This window comes from Leopardus geoffroyi, chromosome A1 (assembly GCF_018350155.1).
Source record: "Leopardus geoffroyi isolate Oge1 chromosome A1, O.geoffroyi_Oge1_pat1.0, whole genome shotgun sequence".
Classification (NCBI taxonomy): domain Eukaryota; kingdom Metazoa; phylum Chordata; class Mammalia; order Carnivora; family Felidae; genus Leopardus; species Leopardus geoffroyi.
In genome coordinates this window covers 39,740,458-39,764,859 of record NC_059326.1, presented here as the reverse complement: position 1 = coordinate 39,764,859, position 24,402 = coordinate 39,740,458, and the positions used below count along the sequence as shown (strand labels likewise).

The 24,402-nt window shown below is 35.1% G+C and overlaps 1 pseudogene; it reads left to right on the top strand.

Moving 5' to 3' along the window:
* The first annotated feature begins 14,611 nt into the window (after positions 1-14,611).
* On the top strand, positions 14,612-15,596 carry LOC123608653 (annotated as a pseudogene).
* Positions 15,597-24,402: the final 8,806 nt, after the last annotated feature.

Genomic DNA, 24,402 nt, shown 5'->3' with positions numbered 1-24,402 from the left:
AAGGATCAAATTCTTTGTTCACATTAAAAAGAGGAAATAACTTCAGGCATAAGATAGCTATGAATATAAAATAATTCCCAGGGAAATATGTACATATTACTTCAATTACATTTTAAGATTACAAAATCATGAAAAAAGTTGCCTTTTGGAGTTAGGTAGTCTTTCCTATGCCAATATTTTATCTGGTCTACCTTATTTTTTCTTCCTCTATGTCTCTTGTAAAACTTAGTCAAAATCATAATTCAATCAAGTAAAGGAAACTAAGGTCATGCTTATGGCAAGAACTGCAGTTTTCTCAAAAAGAGTAAAAAATTGGATTATTAGCACCTAGAAAATGTATGAATATTCCACTATAGTTTTGTCTTCTGTTATTTGTGAAGACACACTCTTAATGCAGATTGTTTATCCTGTTAAGAAAATAATCAGTACACTTGAATACTTATTTCTCCTTCCTAAGAAGATGGTGCTATTAATGGGGCACCTGGATGGCTCAGTCGGTTAAGTGTCTGACTTCGGCTCAGGTCATGATCTTGTGGTCTGTGAGTTTGAGCCCCACGTCAGGCTCTGTGCTGACATCTCGGAGCCTGCTTCAGATTCTGTGTCTCTCTCTCTGCCCCTCCCTCACTCATGCTCTCTCTCTCTCTCTCTCTCTCTCTCTCTCTCTCTCTGTCAAAAATAAATAAACATTAAGAAGACAGTGCCATTAAGCCAATAAAAATGTTGATCTTTTTGCACCTGGATTTTGTTTGTTTCCCTCTGTTATTTATTATGATAATAATTAAACATTTGACATACAATTTAAGTACTAAATAAAGCATTTTGAAACAGAAATCTAGAAGAGATTATAATTGTTTTAACAGGAGAGATTTTCAAATCACAAAAAGTTAACTTTTATATCCAAACTATTACCTCATTTCTCAAAATATTCCTTAAAATTTTTGAGTTACTTATAACTGTAAATAATTTGACTGAGTTTACAGTTACTTAACTGTAAATAATTGGACCTAATAGTATATAAAAAGGGGTAATTTGTGAAAGATATGGTTATATGTTTATAAGTATTTTAATAATGTTTAAGTGAAATGTGAAAATAAAGGTATTATTTTTGAGAAGTAAAATATTGCCTCAAATATTTTTACAAGCCAGATGAAAATTACCTTTGGGGTTTACACTGAAGAATCTAAGTAATTACCTCTGTTCTCTGATGCAATTTTGTATACTTAATTATGTGCAATTATTTTCTAAATTATAAATATATTTTTTTATTTTTTTGCTAATTTAAGAGCCTCATAACTCCATGACTTCTCAAGCTTAAAACAACAGATCCAAACTGTTTGTTCCCTTACTCTTAGTACTGTATGCTACACCCCAAAAAAGAAGCATATTTATGATTGCCTTAGTCTGCAGTGACATAACCAATTAAACCGGTGACCGAGGATCATAAATGTTTTTCTGTTATGTGTTGATATTTTTGTAATTCTTGCATGTAATATTCCATAGAAAAATCTAGGCACTTGTGGCTAACTAAGAAATAGATCATATATATATATATATATGTATATATATATATATAAGGGAAAATATATAAGTAGGCTATATCTAGCATATTATCTGAACTTGCAGAAATAATGTGCTTTTGCCATAATGTTAACTCAAAGAAGATCACAATATTGAGACAAAAATTACTGTAATGACTTAAAGTAGGTTTGCTTTACATGTATATTTTTCCTCTGTTAGCAAATTGGGACTTGAAACTGATGGCTCATTTAAGTCTCTCTCACAACTACTCCCCAACAAATCTGAAATACATATTTAGTAATTTGGGGTTTGTCATAGATCCTAAGATGTCTAGTCAATTCAGATGCTTCACGTCTTGTGGATGAAGAAGAATTTATAGTGCCAAGAGCTCACAGGATGGGTTTGGATCAGAAACACTCCAATACAAAAAGATAATCTTGTCAGCAATAATTTGTTTCTTTAGGTTGCCTCCAAATCCCATCCTCCCATATAGACTTGGATGAGATGAGAGAGCTTGGTTCTCAGGGAGGTGAGAGTTACAGGAGACAACTTTGGAAGTTATTACAATTAAAGGATTTCAAAGAATACTCTAGAATCCACAAACTCTGAGTACAGCTTGATATGGATTTCTTAACCCACATGGTGTAGGGAATGTCCAGGAAGAAAATATAATATTGCCAAATTCTATGACTATTGGCCTCTGCTTTAACTTATATGTGACTTTATAACCATTATACTTCGTAGAATCAGTTTGGCTTTAATATGCTTATCTGGATTGCAAGAAGGAAACTGCTTGAAAAAATCCTCCACTATTTCATGATGTTTGTTTCAGTGAATTAAGTATTACCATTATTTCTAGCAAAGTTAATTTTCCAAAGGAAAAATAAAAGAGTCTGTATATTAAACAGAGAAAAAAATTATTACCGAGTATCTAGTATAGAGGTTGGGAACAGTTCTATTTTTAAAAACATCTAACTCAATTTTGTATCAAAGGGAAAACTTTTCTATACACTTCCCGTTAGACTGCCCAAAATAACGTGAAATGTTAAAGTAGTGGCTGGGTTATACTGATTTCCTACTAAGTCCCTGAACACCGAAGTCTATGGACCCAAGAGGCAACCAATTATAGTGGTTGACATCCAACCCTAAGATCATTTCAAATTTGTCACTGAAACAATACGTATTCTTGTATGGAACCATTTATCTCTGATACTCAAAGTAAAATAATAGCATAAAGATAATGAAATATCATTTTCGTACAGAAATTGCCACAGACCAGGTATTCTTGTAAGTATTTTATATTATTATTTAATTTAACTCTGTCAATAACTCTGTAAGATAAGTAGGTTAATTATTTTCTTCATTTTCCAGAAGAGGAAACCAAAACACCAAGAGAGTAAGAAACTTGCCCAAGAGACCATAGCTAACAAATGGTAGCACTGGGCTATGAACTCAGGCTGGCAACTTTCAGAAACTTGAGTTTTAATCAATGTACTATTCTAAATTTTATCAGAGAAAATGACATTTCTAGAGTAAGTTTTCAAGATTTCCTACCTTGTAACACTGAAGTTCAAGTACCCAAGAATGAATACAAAAGAACACTGTAGCCTTCTGTAATATTTTATGGTAAAGTGAAATAAGTCTATGTTCTAGAACCTGGGTTGTCATGCTTGTAGAAGTTGAGGAAGTCATCATGCTTGAATCCACCTACAAACTATTTATTTTGTAACCTAAAACACTAAAAATGCCTTTATTCCTTTACAAACAAGATGCATTTATTAAATATACATTAAATTACTATTGAAGAATAACAGTGATCAGTGAAAATATTGCATCTTAAATGCTGATTAGGATTCTCCTATAGAAACCCATCAGACTCCACTGACCTGAGGGGGGAAAAAATCTAGCTTTATAATAAGAGCTTTTGGTATGTAATAATAGGTGCCTACCTAGGGAGTTACGCCAATTAACACTTAGAATCTAGACTGATGAAATTCCAGCTAGTTGCAAACACTTTCCTTAACTCTTTTCTTTCCTTTTCTTCTCTTCCCTTTTCTTTTCTTTTCTCTTTTCTTTTCTTTTTTGTTTTTCCTCGGAAGACAAAGTAGAAGCAATAGATTGAGGTAAAGGACATAGTTATGATAATATTATATTATGTTCAAATTCATTTGGCCATTTAGGTGGAGTGCTTTTGTTTAAATTCAGCTTTGGGTTTTTGACATTTCATTACCTTGTTTTTCCTTTCAATACTCCAATATAGATATCCCAAAATATATCTAGGTGGACTTTTAGTGCTTTTTCTACTCTAAATGTGGTGAGTCCTCATGGTTCTTTTTTTGAACAACACATATTAATATAATTTATTTTCAACCTGATTTCCTAATAATCAATTAACAGATTTCTGGTCTGTTTTGGATCTGCCTTTCAATCATAATCAAAGGATTATTTTTTAACTAGGAGAAAAGCTGCAAAACCAACTTTAATTTGGATTATATTCAGTGCAAAACTTTGTGAATGTGACAAATTGATTTTATGGATGTATAATCATTATTAATCATCTTTCTACTTTTCATCATCATTGAGTAGCCAAATTAAAAAAAAATAGAATATCTATGCCGACTAAATAGAAATCACAAATTTTAGTAATACAAAACTAAACAGATAATTTAAAAATATATGTATAAAATGACATGATACAAAAGTTTTATCTTAATTTGAGTAAAAAAAGGTAATAGAAGTAATATGCTTGACTATGAGACAGTATTATGTAGTTCTGAACAGCATAGTTTTTAGATTTTTTCCTTTATGTGCCAGGTAATTAAAATCCTTCATCAGTTCTCTTCTCCTTTATCATAGGCTCTTTTTATTTCACAGTCCATCTCCTCAACTTCATGGTGTTTTTGATCTAGTGGTTTATAAAATATTCCCAAAATAAATTTGGATCCATTGTAACATCCAATTTCTTGCCAGAGTGACTCTGACCTATCCTATTCTCACTTATTCTGCTCAGCTATGTTATTTGCAACCTTTCCATCTCTGGTGTCAACAAATGTATATAAGACAGAATGCACCATCAATGGCATATTGAGAATAAAGTGATGAACAGAAATGATATGAAAAATATCAAATTCCACATATCCAGCATAAATGTTAACGTGTGAAAGATGAGCTGTCAACTTATAAAAACTTCACATCAGTCCCACTGGTTCTCATACTTGTTGCCCTCAAAGTTGGTTATTTACCAATAAAGTTTGTAGGTCACTATTTTATAAGTACTGAATGATCACTATTAGCACAAATCATTAAAAAGTAATATCTGTTATGCCATCCCACTAATAGATGTTCAACTGTATTTTTATGTTAATTGACTTAATATTTTACTACCAAAGCACATGTGATTTTATTTATTTTTAACCAATTTTTACATATGTATGTGTGTGAAAGTTTGTTATAACTCATTCAGCATACAGAATGATGTGTTCTTCAGTACATGAAAATTCAGGAATAATAAAGAATAGAGGGTGCAGTGTGATATTCTTACACACTAACAAAGAAAGCAAAAACAGAGCGGAGTCTCTGGAGCAGATATTGAGCAAGTTCAGATGCTGGAAGATATGTGTTGGAACAAAACAGGACTTCATTGGAACCTCATGCTTGAATGAGTCCTGGTTTTAGTAGCTACCCGACCTTACCTCCACAGGCATGGTCACAACTGGCCTAATTAAACCATATTTTACTAAAATAATTTGTTTCACAACCATGTTTAAATATACCAGTAAGTGAAGCTATTCTTCTAAGGAAAATGAAACTCCCTCTACTACAGCTTTCATAAATGGTATAGGCTAGTAGCAATTGAGATGAATACTACGTGAATTATAATTCTTGCCTCTTACTACAAGCTCGAAAAGGTAGAACCCATGAAAAAAGGAATGTTTTGCGACCCAGGGCCTCTGCCTTCTTTCTCCACCTATTCTTTCACTTGTGGGTCTTTTACAAGCAAGAAGGGCCCATCCCACTAGCTAGCTCCTTCTCTGCAAATGAATGTACAGGCCCTTTTAGCTTCATGGGAGATACTACTCATTCCTGCAGGGTGAAAAAGACAGCATAATAAAACATAATAAAGTGAAAAACAGTTCTATTTTGGTCAGAACAGACTATCTTATGCTGTGACAACAAACAACTCTCTGATCTCAGTGACTTTAACACTTAGGTAAATTCTATAAATCTAAGTGATCACTGGAGAAACTCTCCTTTAAGAGGAAACTCAGTAAATCAGGCTGAAAGAGACTCCACCCTCTGTAGACATATGTCCAGAATACACAACATTCTAGTTCTGTGCCAATGGAAGATTCAATCACTAGCAATTAAATATTTCCACTCGGGTGGTATATGTCATGTCCACTCACTATTTATTGGCCAAAGTGTCATATAAACATGCTAACATTAGGGAACAGGGCAGCATAGTATCCCTCTGTATCCAGTGTAGAAAGGAACCTGAGGTAATTTCTGCAACAGTTCTAAATTTAAAAAGCTCCTTAATTTATAGCTTTGTAAAACACTTTAATAAAAGAAAAGTAAGTGACAGGTATGAAGTTCCACACATGATTATTAAGTCATATGTGAATGATAATACATAGGAAGAGCTGGGATATAGAACTAGACCAGAATGTAAAAGGCATTCATTATTTTAAAAATACGTTGAAACCAGTAATGCACTGTATTCCAGAGGTAAATTTGTGAATGTGGCAAAGTAAGTCATTATACTAGTTTAGCTTATAGTTCGGTGAGTGATATACATTTCATAAGCCAGGCTAATTAGAATAAACATAATATTTTTTAAGGCAGCTGCTTAATTTTTTTTAAGTTTGGTGAACCACCCAAACTTTAGATTAGGTAAGTTACAAAGTAGAAAGTTATGTTAGCCTTTGTCAGGTGATCAGAGTGGGTTGCCAGTCAAATGTGGAGACACAGACCAACAATACACTCTATTTTAATTAAAAAAAAAACCTATGATACATGTATGTATTCATGAAGAAACATACATACAGCAGGAGACATGACAGTTCTCCTTGTCTAAATAAGGAAAATCAAGTTCAAAGAAGCAACTCTCTATTTAAAATTTTTTTTAATGTTTTATTTATTCTTGAGAGAGAGAGAGAGAGAGAGAGAGCATAAGCAGGGGAGGAGCAGAGTGAGAGAGGGACACAGAATCCGACGCAGGCTCCAGGCTCTGAGCCGTCAGCACAGAGCCCAATGCGGGGCTCGAACCCACAGACCGTGAAATCATGACCTGAGCTGAAGTCGGACGCTCAACAAATTGAGCCACCCAGGCACCCCAAGCAACTCTCTATTTAAATGCTGCCTGATAAAACTAAAAAGTTTGCCATCTTCTTTGATGAAAGGTTAAGGTGTCAGGGTGAAGTGTATTACTGTTCTCCTAGACTGCTTATGCTGACTCTTACGTGTATTATCCACTATGCCTTCTCCACATTTTACTTATCAACTTTTCCAGTAGCAGACAACTCTTTTTTTCCCCATCTACTTACCAACTTACATGCATGTACATGCATGTGCACATGCACACACATACACACAAAACCATGACAAATATTTTGTAGATATACTGTCTGCACTTTGGAGTAGCTGTGGCAGGATTGCTAAAATAGCCTAGAGGTTATAAGTGAGAAAGGGGAAAGACCAAAATAAATATGATCTGCATCCTCTTCTTATTTTGTTTTAAGGCAAAAAAGGGACAAAAAGGAACACCTAAAAGTCTAGGAAAGGGCCTCTGGCAAAAGGCAGTCAGGCCTCTAGGATCGCTGCTTGAGTACAGCTTAAAATTCAAAGAAAGTTTGGGAGGACACTTTTTAACCTCTAACCCAAGTGAGGGTTCAGAATTAGGGATGAGGATTGGGACACTGGACATGGGCTAACCTCTACTGGTAAATTTTCCCAGGTGAGATCATTCCTTAATCTTGTATCCAGCTGAGTCAAGGCTCCCTGCAGCATCCAGTGTCAGGTGCTGCCTGACAGATGCTGCCTTACAACTGGTATGGGTTAGGAGACTCTTCATCTGTACTATAACTGGGGGCACCTGCATGGGAACCCTATGGCTTGGTTGCCTCTACCTACCTGGGTCTTCTGTGTCTGCCGTTGATCATGTGCTTTATAATCTTATTATCGACTTAAGCACAAGCAGAGCACTGGATTTGAGAAGGGAGGTTTCAACCTGCCAAATGCAATAAGAGCATATGGTAATTGCAGGAAATGAAAAAGAGGGAGTGTATCTAGGTCACTTCTCAGAATGGCGCACATTAATCTATTCCTGGGGCCCAGATACTGCAGCAAACCCTGTACCAGAACTTACCTGTCTGCTAATAGCTGAACATGAAGACCGCCCCCAATTATCAAGCCATTCTACATTCTATAGAATATGCAAGTGTCCAGGAGTTAGTTTTAATATGGGAGTAGGGCTACTGCCTCTTGAGATGGAGAATTATTAAGGATGACAGGAAAGTCAGTAGAGTCACCAGCTTTTATGATGTCTCCTGAATTAAGGAAACTGATAGTAGATCAGATGGAAAAGTATATTATATATTATACTGTATTATTATAACTATGTATTGTGTGTATACACACACACACACACACAATGCATATATATATATATATATATATATATATATATATATATATATAAAGATTCCTTTCCTCTGGGAGTTCTTTCTCTCTGGTTTGTTCTTCTGTTTGAAGGGAGGAAAATGTAATCACATGTATCTGTGACCATAAATTGGATTTGAATTTGAACTAGTTGTGGATGATTCTATAAGAAACGAAGTTGCTACTAACCTTCATTGAATCCAAATCATTGTTCTCACCCATCCTCAAGCCTGAATCAGGCTTTGTAATTTGCGCTCATTCATTGCTCTTGACTCTTTTTCAAAACCAACTTTCTTTATTCTTCATATGTTGGATTTGTTTCCTTATTTGTTTTGAAGTCTTGAATTGAGCATTTATGTATTTTTAACATTTATTCATCTTTTAAAACTGTTTATTGAAGTATAATACAAACTACTAAAGAGTGCATATAAGAGTGTAGCTAGCATAATTTTGATAAACTGACTTCATTGTGAAACTAGCAGCCTCGATCAATCATAACCTCTCAAAAGCCCTCTCATAGTTCCTTTGTTTCTACCCTCTTCTAAAACAGCATTCTGTATAGGATTCTACAGTATTTCTTCCAAATAGTGTATATTATGACTTGCTTCTCTCACTCAACATAGTGCTTATGAGATCTATTCATATTGCATGTAGTCCAAATTATTCATTTCCGTTGTTGGAAAGTATTACATTATATGGATATGCCATAATGTAATTTCCATTCTAATATTGTTGGGCATCTGGGTAGCTTCAAGTTTGGGGCCAATTAAAGTAGTGCTGTCATGAACATTCTGGTACATGTCTTAAGGTTAATAAATGTTGTAAATGTTTCTATTAAGCATGTACTTAGGAGTGTAAATCTAGGGCAAAAGATATCCAAGTATTCAGCTTCATTTTTTTTAAAGTTTATTTATTTATTTTTGAGAAAGATAGAGAGATAATGAATGCAAGAACAGGGGAGGGGCAGAGAGAGAGGGAGAGAAAGAAAATCCCAAGCAGGCTTTGCACTGCCAGCGCAGAGCCCGATGCAGGGCTTGAACCCGTGAACTGCAAGACCATGACCTGAGCCGAAATCAAGAGTCAGATACTTAACCAACTAAACCACCCAGGCACACTTCAAATGTTCAATTTTAAAAGATACCATCAAGGTATAAAATTTTCCCAATTGATTGTACTAATTTACTTTGCCATCAGCAATATATGAATATTTATTGATCACATTCTTACTGATAATTGTGATTATCTGTCTTTTTACTTTTTTCCATTCTAGTGGCTGTATAGTAGAAACATTTTACTTTTGAATTGCATTTTTAGCTACAAATTTTCTTGCAAGTGCTTGCTCAGTTTTGGCTCATATATTTTGGCATGTGAGGATTCCATAGGTATTATGTACTAAGTATTTTTCAAATTTCCTTATTTTCTCTTTAACCCAGCTTTCACTTTGTAGTTGGTTAGTTACAAGATATGAGGATTTATAACATTTTCTCATTGATTTTTAATTTTATTGCATTACGATTAGAAAATATGGTAAACATGGTCTAATGATGCTTCTTTTGAATATGATATTCTCTTTTCTCTAGTACATGGTTTCTTTTTAATATACCAAGCGTATTCTCTATTTGCAATGCATAAAATTCTATAAACACATCTATTAGCCAAAATTATTTGCGCAAGCCTAGACAATGCCATGTTGTTGATGAATAATTCACAACAAAGAATACCAATTATCAGAGGTTGAACTTCACAGAATTAGTGGACTTTAGCAATGAAAGGGAGAATACAGACTTTGATTTTTTATTCTAAAATTCCCTTGTATCTCTTCAAATTTATGGGCAATACTGTGTCTAGTATTAATGTGCATTCCAGAATTGAAAAGGCCTGACCTACAGTCCAGTCTCATTTGATGCATATACTCGTAGACTTGTTCTCTTGAGTTCAATAGCCATCTCCAGAGTATGCAGTAATTTGGATATCATGATATAAGCAAATGGTAAATTGATTTATAACATACCCTGCTTTAGCATAGAAGATACTCCATAATTCATTGCATTTGACTTTAATTAATGTAGCCCCAGTAAGTATAAATTTAATAGTATACTCATAAAATACATTTCTCTAAGCCACAATACCCTACTGGCATAATGAATTTAGTTAATGTTGACCATGCCTGTAATCACATTGTAAACCTTACAGTTGGAACTTTCTCTTAGTATTTATCTTCCTTTTTGTAAGTATGTACCTTCATCTCTGGGTAGGATCGCTATTCTGTTCTTGAACTTTCTTACATTTTTTTAAATTTTTATTTTGTCAACTAAGACGTTATCATCATGTGACATATCATAGCAATATAATAGAAATGTGATAATTTTTTCACTTTTCAGTGAATTATCTTCTGAGGTTGTATTCTTGAATAATTATAAGTTAAGGCTGTTCTTCACTGAGATGCCTACACCATACCTAACGCAAACGCTCTCAAACACCAACATAAACACACACACAACTCAAATGTCTGAGAGGAGAGGAAACTAGAACTTAGGAAACCAGCTCCTGTGGTAAAATTTTGATTATGCAAGGAATGTGACACATCATATGCCTGATCTTGGTTGTTTGTAAGTTTATGTAAATATATTAGAGAGAGAGAGAGAGAGAGAGAGAGAAATAGAGAGAGTATAAGCAGAAGAGGAGCAAAGAGAAAGGAAAGAGAGAATCCCAAGCAGGCTCCATGCTGTCAGTACGAGCCCAGTGTGAGGCTCGATCCCATGAAATGGGAGATCATGACCTGAGCTGAAATCAGGAGTTGGGCGCTTAACCAACTGAGCCACCCCTGACCTTGGTCATTTTTGAATGAGATATGATTCATGGAAGATTAAATAAATAAGACTTAGAGGCTATTGCACACTCATTAAGTAAAAAGAAGCAAAAACACTAACATCATAATACATCCAAATACATCCAATTTTATAATGTAAAATTATATTTTATAATTTAGATTGTCCTTATACAGTTTCTACAAAATTCTACAGGTTTATTTCTCAGATCCTACAGCAAAAATATGAATTTGGCACTCATGTGGTGAGCTGATAAAATATTGGAAACTCTGTGTTACTGTGCACATGATTTAGAACTAAACACTCCCATTACAGGATTCATGATAGAATAATGGACACTAGTTGCTTAATGAGAATTAATGAAAAATTAAAAGTATATATGGAGGGGCGCCTGGGTGGCGCAGTCGGTTAAGCGTCCGACTTCAGCCAGGTCACGATCTCGCAGTCCGTGAGTTCGAGCCCCGCGTCGGGCTCTGGGCTGATGGCTCAGAGCCTGGAGCCTGTTTCAGATTCTGTGTCTCCCTCTCTCTCTGCCCCTCCCCCGTTCATGCTCTGTCTTTCTCTGTCCCAAAAATAAATAAACGTTGAAAAAAAAAAAAAAAAAAGTATATATGGATATTTTCTAATTTGTGGTTTTTTTTTAATTTTAGAAAGATGTTCTCTAATAAGCTTTTTCTCATTCATAATTATGAAATGAAACAGAAAAGAGATACTGAATATAATAATATTGGAAAAGAAAGTAGCACATGACCAGAATAGCAAACAATGCAAAAGAAGTTAGAATTACAAAAACATTTATTGGCTACACATGCCATTAAAATTATGTATCAAAAGAATTATATGCACCATTTATTAAAAACATAATAACCTAATAACCATACAAAATGCATGGCATTATGCTTTCTCTCCCTGGTATCATTCAGGATATTTAATTTACCGTATTTATTTTCTAAAAACAAGATAAACTTAAAAACCATTTCACCATAAGAATTTTAGTAGTAGAATTTTTCATCTTTCTGTGTGGCAGAGCATTGAAAATCCAAATTGTAAAAATACACAGAATGGCACATTCTGTCATGCCTTTTGTTGAATTTCTTTCTTTCTTTCTTTATTAGTTTGTTTTTTCCATTTGCCCAAGACTTTCAGTTGTTTTAGCCTCTGGGAAATATCCTCACATTATAAAACCCACATACAATTTACAGTGATTGACAGGTTCCAATGATGAGGGATCAAAACTGGACCAGTGAGGGCATATATGTCAACAATGATACACAAATGTATCCCAGATATTCCCAGAATTCTTTTATAGATGTCTTACTAGACATACATTTTGCATCGATGCTTAATTTGCTTAAATCTGGGAAAATATTTCATACACTGAAAAGAGTAAATAATGAAGTAAAACCGAAAGGGCAAAATGCATTGACTGAAAAAGCACAGTTGACGCTATGAAGATGTGCAGCACTGAAAGTGAATAAAACAACAGAAGATTCTTTCACTACTTCTTGAAAGATAGCGTGATCAATAATGGAAGACTTTGTACCACTGAGGGATAATGGTAGGAATTAAATAAGAGCAGAATAGAATATGAACAGAAATAATAAGCTTTTTTTTCTGAGGTTATCATGAAGGAAGTTGCAGATAAGATGTCAGAATTGAAACCAAGGCTTTATAGGAGCCTCATGAATATTTTCTTTAAAATAAGCACGTGCAGCTTAAGACAAATACTGACAGGCACAATGAGAGTTCTCGATCACAAAATACATGAATAAATGTCAAACATATTTGTGAGGAAAGATATGAATACAGGATGGTGTGAGTTAATAAAGTAAAAGTACAAGCCCTTAATTGGTGTGAATATTTACAAAGTATTTCACACCGTCCCTGTGGCAATTACATGGTAGAACTGAATAGAGGATGCACAGAATAGTGGACATTTAGATGTCACGTTTTTTTCTCATGTACAGCTCACTTTTTTCTTTTACTTTTCTTTAAAAATTTTCTATGAATGCTTTCCTATCTTTAATATAACCTTATTGTCCTTTACTGTGAACCCCAAGTACTTTATAACTCACCAATTCTGGCAGGTTATAGGGCTTGCACACATGGATGCCTTCAGGGTGTGTGGGCTGTGCAGTCGCCCGGGGCTGGCACTTGGAAGGGACTGACACTCAGTTCAATGCTCTACTGTTGCTGACTTGATAATTCCTAATAATTTTTAAATAAAGGAGCCCACTGTTCATCTTTCACTGAGCACTGCAAATTATGCAGCTAGCGTTGCATGCCTCCCCTTAAAGTTGAAAATCTATTCTGCTCTTTTCTTCCACTTCATAGAAGCACATTTCAGGAAAATTCCATTGCCAGTATAACCATCTTTAGATTGCTGTCATTCTCTCTCATTTCCTCTGGGTGGAAGATTTCTGAGGGATATTCTAAATTGTCTAGAGATGTGACATCATATGATTATTATTGTTGCCTAAGGATTCCTCCTTATTGTTTTTCTCAAGCATTTTATTGCTATAGATTAAGTTAGGGGACTCAGGGCAACATAGATTTGTGAGGAAATGATCGACATAATGTTTTCAGGGTTATTGTGGGGCATTCATTGGGAGAAATCTAGGAGGAATTTGGTGAAATGGTCTGAGTTTAGGAGACTGGTTTAGGATGGACATCTCAGCCTTTCTGGTTTTCATGAAGCCATGGCTGTGGATGTCAGCTCTAAGGATGAGTGTGACAGGCCAGATACCTAGGAAGCGCTGACTTGAGGGGTTGAAACGAGAAGCCCACACTAGACAAAAAGAGCAACAGAGAAGTAGAAAGAAAAAAGCAAATCTTGAGGGAGAACACAGCAACAATTCAGTTCAATTTCTTTATATGTATCTTGTGGCCAAATAGGACTGTTATCCTACTTTTTAGAAGACACCCTATCTGTTTTCCATACTTTCCCCACTTGTTTGATCAAAATCTTTTTCATGTTAAAAATCATGCTCAAATATCGCTCTTTCTGTGCTCTATTTTCTGATTTCCAGGCAGGGTTGTTACTCTGATAATATCCCTAAAACTTTCTTTCTACTTTTCTTTTATCTCATAGTTTGTCTTTTCATAGGAATTTTCTGTGCTTTTCTCACTTTTCCTCCTGTATTATAGATGGTTTTTATGAATAATCTTTGCTTAAATATGTTTGTATCTCCATCAGAAAGTAATACAGTCCAGTGTGCAGAAGGGTGTGCCTATAAATATATGTTGAAAAAAATAACCGCTAGAGTTGAGCTGAGCCTAACCAGATATGCAGAGAGGTTGGTGGCCCTGGCCCAGAGCCCATGAGTAAGTGCCTCTGGGCATTCCAGTCCAAGGAAGGCCTGCAGTGGCCAGTCCCATGCAGGGATGTCACCACTAGAACAGGTACACTGAGGGGTCCTGACCCTTGCAGAATGCTAGTGCCAAGTGGAGATGTGTCCCTTTCTCCTTCACCATTAGGTCCAGGTAGGTTCCACGTGCAAAGGGGTCTTGCCACAAATTCCCTCGAACTCTGCGGTGTTCTTCACAGTTTTCTGGGACCTCCAGAGTGAAGCTCTTTGTGAATGGAATTCTGACTTAATTGGATCATGGAACAGAATGCAGCAAATAGCAATATGTATGTCAACAAAGTAGATCGTCAGATTCAGTAGCAGGTCCAGGGGCATCCATTAGTGGCATAAGTCAGTGTTAATCACTGGCCAATTAATAACATCAACTGGCCATTGCCTAAACTGTTCCTTGTAGACAAGGTCACATTATCACAAAAGAACCTGTATCTGGGACACAGAACTTGTAGCAGATTTTCTTGGATCTGTAGAGATAGATCCAGCACTGGGGAAGAAACAGAGGACAAATGTTGCAGGTGTAGGGCCAACAGGACCCTAGTCAGCAGATGATCGTTCAGCAGCTGCAGGCAGCTTTCAGCGCCAGCCAGAAACAAACACGGCAGCAGATCACTGTTTCGGAGCAGCAAGCAGCACAGACTGTTGAAGGACAGACCATCTTCTATCAGCCAGTTAATGCAGATGGCATCACTCTCTACCAAGGCGTGACCACCATGTCAGCAGCCAGTTTGGCAGAGGCTCAGACTGTTCAGACAGAGGCCAATACCAACAAACCAGCAGTGGGCAAGGGCCCACCACTGTAACTCTACCAATGGCAGGCTATATGGTCAATTCAGGAGGGATGGTAATTAATGATGGTGCTTGGTGCTGAATCTGTGCATCCTATCCAAGGAATCCCTCTACCTGGGACAGAGATGCTTGAAGAAGAGCCTCTTTATATGAATGCCAGATAATACCAACATCTTTGTAAGAGGAGGGATAAATTAGAGGCAGAAGGAAAGAAGGAATTACCTGCATGAAACATACCACAGCACAGAAGTATGGTGAAAATGGGCAGGGCAATTATTTTCTCCAATGGAAAAAGATTGTCCCCCATATGCAGGAACCACACCAAACAAATAAGAAAACAAACAAACAGTGGTACAGATCATCTGAGTGTTCTCATGCCAGGCCATGTGATGTAGGTGATCAAGGTTACATTCCTTGCCACTGTTTGCCCCTATTTTAGGAAATTAATCAGCTCTTTTGAAGGGATACTTACAATCACATTTAGCCCTTTCATTCAGAGCAGAGACCACTTAGTTTTTAATAAGAGGCTCAGTATTGTACTTGCAGCAACGTCTGGCAAATTGAAATGGCAAGCTTTCTTACCCTTTTAGTCCAGACCTATTTCAAACTGTGGATAACACTGGCATTTCACAGATTAGGATGAATCAAAGAACCCATTCCAGCCCAGCAACAAGACACAAGCTCGTAGGTTGATTGCGGAAGCAGACCACCCAACTGAGCAGGAAAGAACCTTCCCACTCATTCCTACACGAATTTGACTAAAGAGCATCCATCCTGGCTGGGGAGCTCATTTTGACTAACTGAATGGACATATTGTATTCATGGATAGCTTCCAGACATAGAAATTCAATCTTGTTACTTGGACACAGTAAATTCTCTGAGATGTAAGTATCTGTGTACACGTACACATACATACATATATACATACATATGTATATTGTTTAGCTTACAACAATGATTTGCAAAGAGTGTTCTGAGAAACAGGGTTCAGAGTATTGTAAGAGTTGCTAATGTCTGGCAGGAGGGGTCCTGTAATCATTTTCGTAATATACATGTTGAAAACTAAAGAGATTGCTATACTGCAGGACTTATCAGACCCTCCAGTCTTTTTAAGCTTTGTGAATAGCTAAGGGGGAGGTAGGGTATGCAGCACTTGCCAAAATTACTTGACATAATATCAGTTTATTTGTTTCCAGAATCTAATGGAACCAACTTGCCTATGAAATCTACTTTTAAGAATATCAACTTAAGATTTGATTGATTTCTTTTTTTTTTTTTAATTTTTTTTTCAACGTTTATTTATTTTTGGGACAGAGAGAGACAGAGCATGAACAGGGGAGGGGCAGAGAGAGAGGGAGACACAGAATCGGAAACAGGCTCCAGGCTCTGAGCCATCAGCCCAGAGCCTGATGCGGGGCTCGAACTCACGGGCCGCGAGATCGTGACCTGGCTGAAGTCGGACGCTTAACCGACTGCGCCACCCAGGAGCCCCAGATTTGATTGATTTCTTATAGAGTAAAACATGTGAAGCTACTTACTCATATTCACATTAAAAATGACATTTTAAAAATAGTGAAATATTTAATAAAAATAAATCTATGTGATATTTGATCTGATTTCTCTGTATTACTAGTGTTTTCACTATTTAAATAATATATACTTTGTAATATTGTGGCTACGGGTTATTAGAGTTCTATATTTGTATCTCTGAAAGCATAACATTCAATATTCTGGCCATACATATTTTTTCTCTGTCTTCCTAAATCTTACAGTTCCTAATTCTTCCTAACACTTACTACTATGACCTCATTAAGAGTTATAATTTTTTTCAGTTCTCTCCCACTCAATCAGATCATCCTTTCTTCACTGCTATCCATATTAACCCAAGAAAACAGGAATACACCAGTAATTCTCTCACTGGATATTTGCAATGCTTAGTGTAGAAATTATTAAAAAAAATAAATAAGCTTTAAAAAAGATAAGAAGTAACAGGCACTGGCAAGGCTTGGAAAAATGCAAACACTTTTAAACTGGTGGTGGGAATACAAATGGGTTTAGCTTATGTAAAACAGCATGTAGTTTCCTCAAAAATTAAAAGTATAACTACCATATGATCCAGTAGTCCCACCTTGGGAAAAATATCCAAAAAAGGTAAAATCAGTATTTTGAAGAGATACATACACTCCCATGTTCAGCAGCATTACTTATCGTAGCCAAGATATGGAAGCAACTTAAATATCTATAGACAGATGAACAGAAGAGAAAATATGGCCTATACATATAATGAAATATGATTTAGCATTAAAAAGAAGGAAATAAAATAAGTCCTTATGCATTCAATCTGGGTATTATAAGAGAAAGATACCACAGGCTATTCTATGAATGTGTAACAGGCTAGCGTAACATGGACATGTGAGGCATAAACAGCTGCCTGGAAAACAATGACACTCTAGTCTGGGACCTTAAGAGTTAATTGGAATCAACTTGGTAAGATGATAAGGGAATTCCAGGAGAAAGGAAGGGAAAAAAAGAAAAGAAATAGTATATTTTAAAGACATAAAATAAATCATGTAAAACTGGGACATAGGAAATGAGGATCAATGTGGTACCACATGAGGCCACTATTAGTATAATGTACTGTAGTTTCATTTTGCAAATATTTATTAAGTGCACCTGTGTGTCAGGAGCTGAGTTCACAGTCATGAACCGGTTCTTCCAGAGATCTCCTCATATGACAACACATACATAGACCTTTTCTAATAATATTCCATGAACTACACTATACAGGTGTATAGATGTCTGGATAACTCTGTAGCCTTTGGCACTCAGGAAGCCTTCCTGAGCAAGGAGGCATCTAAGCTAGTTGTGATTATTGGGGAAGAACTAAAAGTTCAGGGAAAGGTGGAATAATGATCACAGATATTATAGCAAAAACATGCAAGTGCACTGAAGCAAAAGAAGCATAAAAACTCATATAGTTTATAATCCTGCAATGTTCATTCTGAACTATAGTTGAAAGGAACAGGAGGCACAATGAGTAAGTCATAAGAAATACCATGAAAAACTTTGGATGCCCATTCCATGGAACTTACACTTTTTGCTAAAGTTGAGGGCATTCTGAAAAACATTGAGAAGGTAAGTCAGATTTGCTATTTAACAAGCACAGTATAGATATGGATAGTAATTTGTGGACAAAATAAATAAAAAAGAAGAGAAATTCAGAGTCATCACAAAATTTCAGGAGATAAATGAGTACTGAAGATAAAGCAATGGCATTCAATTTTATGCAGTTGCAATAAGCATAATTGATTGCCCAAGATTCATTTCCCTTTTGCACTATTTGAATAGTGTTCAACTTTTTGTTTAAGAATCCTCCTTCCTCATGTATCTCAGTACAACCTGAAAACATTGACTACATCCCCAGCTGGGAAGAAAGGGCAGGGTTGATTTGAATGAACAGGTATGTTGTATTTTATTGGGCAGGCACTGATTAAGTACTGGGCATACATAAAATTATGTGGCCATTCTTGCTGGGAGCACTGGAACTAATGGGCTTTCTGTCAGGATATAAGTGGGAGAACCAAACTGCTGAAGCCATTATATTAATACTAAACCCATTAATACTAGTAACACGATCATAAACAAAGAGTCATTAAATACAGCAAAGCCATGACTGAACCAGGACTTGCCACAGCTCTACTTATAATTTAAGCCACTTTGTGTTGGGTTTTGGTTACCTTCAGCGGGAACCATACTAAATGATAAGACAAATATATTTGGAGTCATCTAGATGATTCACAATTACATTTAGAACATTATTTATATCTTCCTTTAAAAGAACTAGTCTCTCTTTGCCCTCTGTAGGTTTTTAAGAATTATTACATTTTATAAAATCTGTGAAATTGAATAAGGCAAGTTTAGGCAGAAAGGGAAGCATTAACTTTCAATGTCCTTGCTTTAGCCTATTTTATCAGACCCTTAAAGTTATTTTTATATTGTTTTGGTACTTAATTTTTTATAGCATGTGAAAATGTATTTGTCTGCCAGGGCCCGGAGAGAATTACAGAGAAGGCTGACAGATGATTCTGTCATCACTCTAAATGTCATTAGCCTGGCAGTTTTCTCCAGAGCAAACGGAGGTACATATATAAATGGGGAAAAATTGGATGGCAATATAAATATTTTCATTGTGATTTAATGATATCTAGTCACTGAACAAATAATGTTCTCTACATGATTTATATTTAATATGTAAACTAATATGAGTGTTAAGTGGTAGTTTTTATCTTTTCTACGTTCCATAATAAGTATATGAACAATAAATGATTTGTATATCACACAGCATGAACTATAAGTTTTTACTCAAAAACTATGGTGAGTGACACGTCATTTTAATTAGAGATGTTTACAAAAAAAGATCTACAACTGCCTAGTTAAGCATTTCACTGCTTTAAAATATATAGTAATTGTACTTAGCATGGCAAACAAAAACCAAAGTCTTCTCTAAGTGATAACAGGCTAGTGTCCAGCCTATACACATTTTTCTTGTTTTCTTGTTCGAACATTCATGATGCAACCATGCTGTGTATAATTGCAGTTTTTAAAAAGGTGCAAATTCCTCTCTTCTTGTCATTTGTTTGTCTCTTGCTGTCTGAAATGTTTGCCTTCCCACTTATTCTAATTGGTGAACTGCTTCTCATTTGCCAGCCTTAGCTCAGATTTTACTTTAATCAGATCTCAGTTGACTCCCATAGGTGGCAGAAATAGACTTCTTTCTCTAACATTTAAGAAGACTGTAGCAGTATATGAGAAAATAATCTGACCAGTTGCATTCCCATAGATCTTTGTATATATCATCATTATAATGCTAACAGTAGTGGATTTACCATAACACAAGTGAAACTTAAGACCCAGAACCCCTCACTTGCATAGTCTCCTTGAAGTGCCTATACATGGTTTTTTATTTGTATCCTGTGACATTTTTCTTAAAGAGCATCCTCAAAATTGTATAACCTTTAAACCCAGATACATACTCATTCCTTACACTGTCTCATTATTGTCTGAGGGATTTTCAATGATAAGACCTTGTCTTATGCATGCTTATTTCTTTAGTGATTATCACACTTTTATGTAGAACAGAGTCAATAAAGATTTGCAAAATAAATCATATCATTGACTTCATAATGGAGTTGGGTATAAAACTGGAAAAAAAAAAAAGACAGGAGAAAGACAGAGGAAATTCCTTTAGGGGAAAAAAAAGAGGAAGAAGAGAAGTTGGTACACTTACTTACCTGACACACTAGAAGATAGGACCAGAAAATACCATGTTAGTCTATATAGGTGGGCAGCCAATTTGACAACTAAGTTTAAGTTTATTAAAAACACAGCTTCAAAGTTTGAGGTAAATAAGTAAATTGGGTTGGTGGGTTCAATTTTTCAGCTGTGTGGTTGTGTTTAATAGACAAAATCATTTTCACATATTTCAGATTATGGGAAAACCCTCTATAAAACATTGGATTATTTGAGAGTGTACCTTGGGGAAACAGGGTAAAAGGATTTCTCTGACTCTGATACAACTCTATCAATATCCATAATCTGCTTTGGGGAGCAAAGTGATAAATGAGACCTTAGTTTCTACAATTCTCCTGTTCCCATGTTGTAGTGGAAGAAAAATTGTCTGTCATTCACTTATAAATATTTAAGTTCACTTGAACAAGAAATATACTTCAAAACATGTAGTAATTGAGAAATTCATATTTTAACATAATTTTTATGAGATATATGGTAGTTATTAGTAGTTTATACTACAAGAAATGTTTACTCAAATTCCTGTGATGCAAATTGAAGTGAATTTCATGATTTGTACCTAAAGTACTTATGTATTGTTATTCATTTCTCTTATCTCCTACTCTTCAGCCCTTTTTTCTATATACACTACCTTAGCACTTTCATTATATGTCTTTTTCCCTTTCTCTCATGCATATTAGCTAATTAAAAAGGGAAATTGGGATGACTAATGCTAATATTCTTAAATGAATTATTTTTGGTGATATTTTTCATTTAGGTGTCTGTTTTAAACTAAAAGTTATCACACATTCATATCTCTATTTGTGCTAATTTCTACTTATTAATAAGCCATTGTTTCACTTCATAAAATGGAATAAGCCCCAAATTATTTTCTTGCTTAATGTCTTAGTTGTAGTCTTAATAATGACCTAACACACACACACACACACACACACACACACACACACACACACATGCACACACACATGCCCACACACACACTATTTTCTGAGGTCTTAAGTAAATAAATTCCATTTCGAATACAAGCCTGAACATAAGGGAACAGGTACATTTTGCATTACTACCTTCCCCTGTAAAGTATTAATAATATGCTTCACCAGTCTTAATTACTTCAATGACCTCCTTAATTTAACAAATTCAACTTTCTTCATTTGTAATTTTGCCAGAATAATTGGGTAACTAGGCAATGCATGTACCTAAACAAATTAGGCATTTTAGTAAAACTTCATTATTCACAGTTCATTAGACAAAAATCTGATTTTTTTTATTAATTTCAATCATACTATAGGGCAAGGTTCAACGTTAAACATGATACTTTGTCCTTTTAGATTTAAATTGTTCCCAATGTGAAATATGATCAATTTCAAACTAGTGATAAGTCGTTTATATTGTGTTAGAAGGTATAATTTCAGTTTCTCTGAGTTTGAAAGAAATCAAAATGCACTTGATAAGAAATAGGTCATAGAACTAACGAAAATTTAAATATACTTTTTATGAACTTTTTTATTTGCCTGCAAACTTGTATGGTTTTATGGATTCTAGTTGATTTTTCGTAAGTGGTTTATGTCTATTGACCAAGTGGTTTATGTCTATTGACCTTAACATTTCCCTCAGCTTGACTAAATTTTATTATTTTATTTTTATTTTTTTAAATAAATATTTTTTTGTTTTTGAGAGAGAAAAGGAGAGAGAACACCAGTGTGTGAGGGGCAGAGAGAGATGAAGAGAGAGAATCCCAGGCAGGCTCCATGCTGTCAGTGCAGAGCCCAGTGAGGGGTTTGATCCCATGAACTGAGATATCAAGACCTGAACTGAAATCGAGAGTCAGATGCTTAATCAACTGAGCCACCCAGGCGCCCCAGCTTGACTAAATCTTAGTCTTCTGACTTTAAGCTCCTACATCCCTTTTCTTAGAGCATTTACTTTAGAAAACTTTTGAGTTCTTTCTCCATCCCTTTGAGGTGTAAATCTTTTAAAAAGCCGTTTGCCAATTTTATAACCCAAAATATATTTTCAAAGACTTTAGAGGAATCTCTCTGAAATGTGGCCATCAAGGAATATATAGCCCAGTTATATCCCAGTTTCTGGATGAGGATAGGTGCTTTACTGAGGCAGTCTCCTAAAAGGAGACAGGCAGAGTGTTTCCCTTTGGCATCAAATGGGAATTATGTCATAGATTCATGATGTCAAGTTGGGAATATGTAGTGTGTGTGTGTGTGTGTTTGTGTGTGTGTGTGTTCTTCAAATTAATTATGGTTATTTAGGAAATGGTGTCTGATGTTTCCCTTATTCAAGTCTATTCCAGACCCAAAAGAGGTCATATGTAATAAACTCTAGATTGGCATAGAAGTTTCTCAGTCCATCAGTTAACAACTGTTTGTTGAGCACTTTCAGTGTGCCAGCAAGTGATTAACATCTCAGCTATACTGAAACCAACAATCTGTTCAGAAGCACAGCATAAAAAAGTAAGTAGTATCTGAAAAAAATAAATAGATACTATAATAAATAAATAAATAAATAAATAAATAAATAAATAAATAAAGTAAGTAAGTAAGTAAGTAAGTAACAGAATAGAGCCTGGAATGTACATGTGCTGGATCCTTTGTCTAGACAAAAGATTGTTTCGTTGTTTCATTTTCCCTATGTAGTAGATTTTTAAAATAATCTTTTGGAAAAAGAAAATGAGCTGTTTCATATTTTCAGCTGGGTGCAGCCTCAAAATTTTTTTCTTCTGCCGAACTGTAATCTCAAACCTCATAGCTGTTGAGGAGGATATTTGAGAAAGTGGAGATCTCTTATTAAGCTTTTCCTGGCCCCAAACTTTCCCAGTTATCATATCACCCATTTTGTTAGTTACAAAAAGTTCATATTAAGACATTATGTCCCACCTTTACGTCTACACCATTAACTATTAGAATATGTTTCATCATTGCTTTCCATGATCTGCTTACACCTTACCCCATTTCCCAACTTGCTTTTCTACTACTCTACACTGGTTAAAACAAACATAAGAAAACAGATAAAGGTATACTAAAGGACAATGTTGGACTTGTAAAGATATATATACTTGAATTTTTTATTTCTACATCTTGTTTATGCAACTGTCTAGATACTAAGCTGTCCCCACCAAAGCCTATCCGCTTACTTAACACTTTATCAAGTTTAACAAATGTCATATATACAACCTAACACCCTTGAATAGCTGTCAGTTTATTAAACTATTGAGAAGAGTGAGAAAAAATTTTTCCTCATCTATTATATACCAGTTATCAGTAGCATTATTTCCATATAACAGGATTTCCATATTATAAAATCACAAGAAGCTGAAGATCAGAGAATTTATCCTATGTCATTCTGCTAAGAACTGATAGAGCAATTTTTTCTTTTTTTTATTGAAATATAATTAACATACAGTGTTATGTTAGTTTCGGGTGTAGAATACAATGACTCCTTTATCTATTTCACCCATCCTCCCCCACCATCTTCCCTCTGGCAACCACCAGTTTGTTCTCTGTATTCGAGTCTGCTTTTTTGTTTGTTTGTCTCTTTTATTTTCTTTGTTCAATTGTTTTTTTTCTTAAATTCCACATATAAATGAAATCATACGGTATTTGTTTTTCTCTCATTGACTTATTTCACTTAGCATTTTACCCTCTAGGTCCATGCATGTTGTTGCAAATGGCAAGATCTTGTTTTTGTTATGGCTGAGTAATATTCCATTATATATATACCACCATTTTTTTATCCATTCATCTATCATCTATCAGGGGACACTTGGATTGCTTCCATATCTTGGCTATTATAAATAATGCTGCAATAAACATAGGGGTGTGTGTATCTTTTCAGATTAGTGTTTTCATTTCTTTGAGTAAATATTCAGTAATTACTAGATCATATGGTAATTCTATTTTTATTTTTTGAGGAACGTCCATATTGTT